The sequence below is a fragment of the Sus scrofa genome, chromosome 7 (assembly GCF_000003025.6).
Source record: "Sus scrofa isolate TJ Tabasco breed Duroc chromosome 7, Sscrofa11.1, whole genome shotgun sequence".
NCBI lineage: Eukaryota > Metazoa > Chordata > Mammalia > Artiodactyla > Suidae > Sus > Sus scrofa.
The window spans coordinates 4639993-4646937 of record NC_010449.5 but is presented as its reverse complement, the minus strand read 5'-3'; positions in this window follow the sequence as shown (position 1 = coordinate 4646937).

The window sequence follows — 6945 nt, the reverse complement described above, 5'->3', positions numbered from 1 at the left end:
ATAAAACATATATACTATTTTATATATACTATTTCTATATAGTAGTATTTATATACTATTTTTATATAGTATATGTAGTATGCTATATTATAAAGTATACTTATACACTATATTATAAATATAGTAGACTTAAATACTATATTGTAAATAAATATACTGTTTACATATATTTGATATATATAAATATACTAAATATATTTTATATAATACAAACATGTTATAGTATTTATGTTATATATGACTATGGTTGCCACTGTCTCAGTCACAGCACCCTAGAAATGACCTCAGGGTCCCCAGAGATCTCTGGCACAGAGGATGAGACTCTATCTCACTGAAGGCCTAAGATCTCAAGGGGACCTGGGGGCTGTTATTTCAAGCAGTTTCTATGTATCTGAAGCTCTCTATGCAGCTGACATTCTGGGAAATGAGCATTTTATGCCCATTTGGGAACTAAAGACTAACGTGTCTAAGGGAGCTCAATCACAGGCACACTGTGGGGCTGGGATTCGAACCCAGGGCCTTTCTGGCTCCAAATCCCATTTGCTTGGTCCTGTGTCACCCGCAGGATCCCCGTGAATGGGGGGACCCCAGCCTCTGCACAGTAGAAAGTTCCGGGGGGGCGGGGCTTTTAAAATTCTCCGCAGGTAGCTGCCCTCTCCCCACCCCCACGCTGTTTAACTGGCCCGGGCTGGGTCCCAGGTGCTTCTGAGCCGCAGCCAAGGCCGAAAGTGCGCGACCTTCCCTGGGTGACGCCTGGGGAGGTCAGAGCTGCAAAACGCGCCCCCCAACGCCCCTGCAAGTGGGTGGGCGTCATTCATTGAAAACTTGCACAGCCGCCTGGCCTGGGCAGAACCCCCAGCCCTGGCGCTGACTTGCTTGATGGCTGAGTCCCAAACCCGTGTCCCCTGCCCCTGCAGTCGGACCACACAGCCCCGCCGCGCCCGCCAAGCGGCTTGGTGCGCAGCTGCGAAAATACACACCTAGAGTCGCTACAACGTGCAGGCGCCCAGCCAGGTTCTGGGGGGGACACAGGACAGAACGACTGCCCGGGCCTGTCCTCCAGCCTAGCGGAGGAGACACGGCTCAGCTAAAAGGAGGAAGGGGGGGGAGGACAACTATATTCCACTATCGATAAGAACCAAGCTAGCACCCAAATGGGGGTGTCGCAGGGAAGCCTCCGAGAAGACACGAGGGTGTGCAGAGCGGGGGTGGAGACAGGTGACTGTGAGTCCTGCCTGATTCACACACACACACACTTTCTCTCACTAAGGCTTCAGCGTGAAGTTAACCTTTTCCCAGGGACAGAGAAGGTGCCCTTTCCTGCTGGTTCAGGTGGGCAGAGGGCATGTGCTTGCTGCCCCAGGGGTAACCCTGTGAAGCTGCCTCCACCGCCTTTCTTGTCTCCGACTCCCCGCACCCGCCTCCCGTCCCCAACCAAGACCAGCTCATCCAGTCTGGAGCTTCGCCGCCTCCACGGCTCACATCCCTCAAAGCCGCTGCAAGGCCCCCCTGTGCCCTGAGCTGCAGCGCCCCCACCTGGGTGCCTGCGCCCAGCAACCTCCCCCCGCGCCCGGCCCCGACTCCTGGTGGCGCCCCCACCCCAGTCCTCCTCGGCCGAACTTGCCCTCCGGACGGTTCGGGGCCATCCGACCGGCCCGCCGCTCCCCCAGGGGCCTGCGGCTGCTCCGGAGACGGGCACCAGGCCGGGCAGAGCATCACTCGTGGGGCCCTGCTGAGAGCCGAGCGCCGGCGAAGCTGGGGGACTGGGGCCCCTCGCAGCGTCCCTCCGCCGAGGCAGAGCGGCGGGAAGGCACAGGCGACGCCGGCACCGCCCCGAGCGTCTGCGCCGGCCGCGCTCCCCGACTCCGGGGCCTGACACCGTCCCCCTCGAGCAGGAGCTGGCCCGAGCCGCGTTTCTGTCACTTGCCGTTAAAGCGCCTGTGGGCCTCGAACAAGCCTCAATCAAGACGGCCCCCCGGCCCCCGGCCCCGGCGACCAGCGCCCGGCGGCTCCCCCGGCCGCCCTGGTGGGGGCGCCACCCGCGTCGCCCAGACCGCGGCCCCCATCGCCGCGCCTCGTGCCCCCCCGCCCTCCACCCGCCTTCACCCCCTCACCTGGACCCGACGACTGGAGCAATTTCCTCCCCCGGCCTCCTGGCTCCGCCGCGCAGCGCTCTGCCGTGGGATGCTTCTAGAACCAGCTCTGATCCGGGAGCCGACCTTCATCGACCCCACCTGCCTCCAGGACCGCGCCCGCGGGGGTCGCAGAGCGAGGGCGCCGCCCCGCCCACCACGTGCCTCCCGGCCCCGCCCCCTCCAGGTGATTCTCAGACGCGGCCTGGCTCCCGGGCCCCTTGGAGAGCCTGGTGAAATCATCGCCAAGCTCACCTGCAAGAAGCCAGTCCACACACGTTTCGTGCTCCTTTCCCCTCCAAAGAAACAAAAACGTACCAGGAGTTCCCGCTGTGGCTCAGCGGGCTAAGAACCCGATTAATATCCATGAGGATGATGGCTTCGACTGCCGGCCTCGCTCTGGGGGTTAAGGATCTAGCATTGCTGCAAGCTGTGGTGTAGGTCTCAGAGGCGGCTGGGATCTGGCGTGGCTGTGGCTGTGGTGTAGGCCGGCAGCTGCAGCTCCAATTGGACCCCTAGCCTGGGAACCGCCATATGCCACAGGCGCGGCCCTAAAAAAGACAAAATAAAACTGCGGAAGGCTGGGTCCCACCTCCTGAGATCCTGAATCAGATGGTCCGAAATGGAATGTTAACAAGCAACCCAGGAGTTCTCCTTGGCAGGCGTGTGGGCGGGTCATGATGCGATGCGCCGCTGAAGGACCCTCTGCCTTTTCCGCCCCTGGCAGGTGCCTTGTGGACCACTGATGAGCCGCCCTGCAGAGCCCCGCCCACCCACGGAACCCTGTCCCTAAGTTCTGGTGTCCCTTGCTCTGCAGCTAAAAAGCTGGAACACTCAGGAGTCCCGAGTGGCCTCGGGCGTAAATGGCAGCACCCATATCACATCTGCTTCCACATCTCAGGAGCGTGTGCTCCCAGTTTCCTGGAACTGCCATTTCCGTGGACACCGCCCACCTGCATAGACAACCCCATGATGCCCACTAGCTTTAGCATTTTTCTGGTGGGCAGATTCATGCTAACAAAGCCTCTCATTGGCCAACTGGCCTGAGCGCATCATTTCACCCTACGTCAAGGTGGTAAGGCTGTTTTTCCTGCCCAGGTCACTGGACGTGGGTGAAGGCTGGAAGCAAACAAGGTGCAGGAAAGCAAGCAGCGATGTGCAAAGTGCTTTACAAACACGTCCAGGAGTGAGGAGGGAACGGAAGTTGGGCCCAGCTAGAGCAGCAGTATTCAGCAAATAAAAACAGTATTGAGAAGCAAGACGACTGCTTTGATTTTGTCTCCCTATTTCCCTGAAGCTCCTGAATTTCCCAGGCTTGAGCAGGCATCATTTTTATTTAAGAGGACGAAGGCAGGGCTGGGGGGCCGCTGCACCCTCACAGGGCTTCCTGAAGGGGCTCATTTCTAAAAGCCCCCAGGTGGGGAGTTCCCATTGTGGCTCAGCAGTAATGAACCTGACTAGTATCCATGAGGATGTGGCTTCGACCCTGGCCTTGCTGGGAGCTGTGGTGTAGGTCTCAGATGTGGCTCGGATCTGGTGTTGCTGTGGCTGTGGTGTAGGCTGGAAGCTGCAGCTCTGATTCAACCCCTAGCCTGGGAACCTCCATATGCCGTGGGCATGGCCCTAAAAAGAAAAATAAAAAAGAAAAATAAATAAATAAAAGCTTCCGGATGGCTGGAGCTGCAGGTCCTGGCCGGCACTTTGCTTGGCCAGGAGGCTGGGCTGGAGGCCATCCCAGGGCCAGTCTACACCCACCGCCCGGGCCCCCGTGTGCACAGAGCCCCAGCTGCAGGAGGCTGTGATGGGGCTGCCCAGGATGCTGCAGGGCTGAGGGAGAAAGGCCGGCATGGTGCCTCCCTTCCAGGGCACCACAGAAATGGCCTTGAGCAGGTGGGAGGCCTGCACACTCTGGGACCCGCCTCTGCAGGGAGCACCGGGCTGAGGGTGGATGCCACCCTTCCCAGCCCAGACAGCAGTGGGCAGGGTGGCCCCAGGGTGGGGAATGGGGGGGGGTCTGTCCTGCCGTGGAGGGTGGTGGCAAGAGACCTGTGGACAAGGCACTCTAACAAGGAGAGCTTCTAGTGAGGGGGAGTCTTTAGAAATAATAACGAGAAAAAAAGGGAAAGAACAACAAGAGAGATGGATGCATGTCGTGCCTGAGATACGTACCTGGTAGCAGAGAAGCACCTGCTGCCACGGTGTCCATGCAGCAATCCTCCGAGGCGGATTCCGTTGGCAGCCCCTTCTTAGGGTGGGGAAGCTGAGGCACCGGGCTCTTCCCAGGCACAAGGGGCCGAGCTGGGATTTGCACGCCAGCCAGACCCAGCTGGTGGCTTTCCCCTCGTGCCCCTTTCTGACGCAGGGCAGGTGACTGCTGTGTCTTCAGGCGGGGGTGGGAGGGGACCCTCCCCCCAGGGCACACGCCCCCACCCGCCCCCTGGGAAAATATCAGACAGGCAGCCCGCTCTGAGCCGCATGTTGGGCGCTCAGCACAGCCGTGTCCAACAAATTCTCTTCTAAGCATGTGATGTTCCTTCTCATCAGAGCAAAGCGGAGGCAGAAAGTAGAGGGACGGCGGCAGGGGCTGGGGAGGGGGGTCTGGGGGCGGGGCGGGGGGCGACGAGGGCGGGAAGGAAGCCTTTAACGGGGCCAGAGGTGCAGTTCGCAAAGATGAAAAACTTCTAGTGTTTCTGGTGGTGACGGTTGCACAGTGACCATGCCACTGACCCGTATACTTGAAAGAGTTCAAGGTGGTAAATTTTATGTAATTATTCCATCACACACCAGCGCGACACTTGCTGTTCTTTTTTTTTCTTTCTTTTTTTTAAGGCCACACCTGCAGCATATGGAGGTTCCTGGGCTAGGGGTCGAATTGGAGCTGCAGCTGCCGGCCTACACCACAGCCACAGCCACTTGGGATCCGAGCAGCGTGTGTGGCCTGCACCACAGCTCACGGCAACGCCGGATCCTTCACCCACTGAGCAGGGCCAAGGCTTGAACCTGGATCCTCATGGTTCCTAGTCAGGTTCATTACTGCTGAGCCACACAGAATGCCTCTTTTTTCTTTCCCTTGGCAACATACCTTCTGCCCAGGTTATTTTTAGGAATGAAGCCCCCTCTTTCAGCGGTGAATTCAGAACCTGCAGGGCCAGGACTGACCTCTGAACGTTGACTTCTCTGTGGCTCATGGGTCCCGTCTGTCCTCCACTCCCATGGGCTCCTCTTGAAAAATCCAGCCTCTTCTCAACGCCTGCCCCACCCCTGCCATCTCTTGCCTGCATCGCAGCCAGCGCCTCCTGGGGGTCTCCCCACCACCCACTCCTTCCTCTCCCCACATGGCAGCTTCTGCCGGGGGTCTCCCCAGACCCCAGCCCCGGGGGGACTTCTCAGTGCTGCCGTCCGAGCCCTCCCGGTCACCGTGCCCATCTCGTGCCTACTCCTCTCTCAGACTTGCCCTGACTCCTGTCTGGTTCCCTGTCTCCCACCGTTCCCACCTACGTTCCACCGAAAGGAATCTTCCTTCCTCTTCTTTGCTGGGTTCTCCCGGCTGAGAGCGGGCCAGGGGCACAGCGGCGGCCCGGCACACACCACGCTGAGCGAGGGCACAGTCAGGGGGGCTGGATGGGAGGAGGAGCAAGCAAAACACCGCGAAGCTCCGTTCAGGTCACAGCCGTATCCTTGTTTTGACAGCCACCGAAGTAGAACTACTTTTTTCAACACCGACTCCTCTCACTTCAACCACCTTCCAACACAGAAGGTAAGATTGGGAGGAAGCAGGAGGCAGGGCAGCGCCCGGGCGAGGACAGCCCGTGGTTGCACGTGGTCACCTGTGCTCAACTTGGGTTCTTTGACGCTCCAACAGGAATGAAACCCCCACCCAGGTGATGGCCTACTAAACACATTTTTTTTTCCCGCTGCTTCTTTTTAGGGCCACGCCTGCAGCATATGGAGGTTCCCAGGCTAGGGGTTGAATCGGAGCTGTAGCCACTGACATACACCACAGCCACAGCAATGCAGGATCCTTAACCCACTGAGTGGGGCCAGGGATGGAACCTCCATTCTCACGGGTACTAGTTGGGTTCACAACCCACTGAGCCTCAACAAGAACTCCTGGTTGTTTTCTTAATACCAGTCAGGGCTTCACTGGATCTCATCCCAGCCATTCTCCTGGGGCTGGTGCGTAAGGTGGGTGGGGGCAGGGAGGCCCCCAACAGAGGAGCCTGGATGCCTTAAGGACTAGAGCTTGCCGGGCACATTTTAAGCATCATCTAAAGTTGGCGTCCCCAGAAGCCAGCTTCCTTCAGAGCTGCTTGGAGAACCACGCCCAGCTTAGAGGATTCGGGACATTGCCTGTTCCCTGCTTTACGGCGGCAGATGCCCCAAACATGGGTCCTGAGGTGCTCGGCCCCCCAGCCCTGGGGTCACCATCCTGCCCAGACCCCTCCCCTGTCTGCGCTAGCAGACCCCGGGTTACAGGCGTTCTCTCCCGCCCTCACTTCCAGGTTGGGGAAGGCAAAGTGGATCCCTGGCAGGTGCTGTGAGGCAACAGTCCTGCTTCTGTGGTCGCGAACAAGGCCCGAGGTGCTGCCAACCGCCCACTCGGGTCCCGGGAGAGGCCACCCTGCGCAAGCTGGGACGGGGGGGGGGGGGGCGGAGGGGGAGGGCGCAAGGCTGCTCGGAGAGATGCTCTCCTGGGTACCACAGGCTAGGTAGTGACAGCAAGCAGGCCTGAGGGCCCCAGTGGCCAGGCACACCTATGACCCGTCCCCCGGCAGGCTGCGGCCCCGGGGGGCGGGCGGGCAGGACAAGCGGA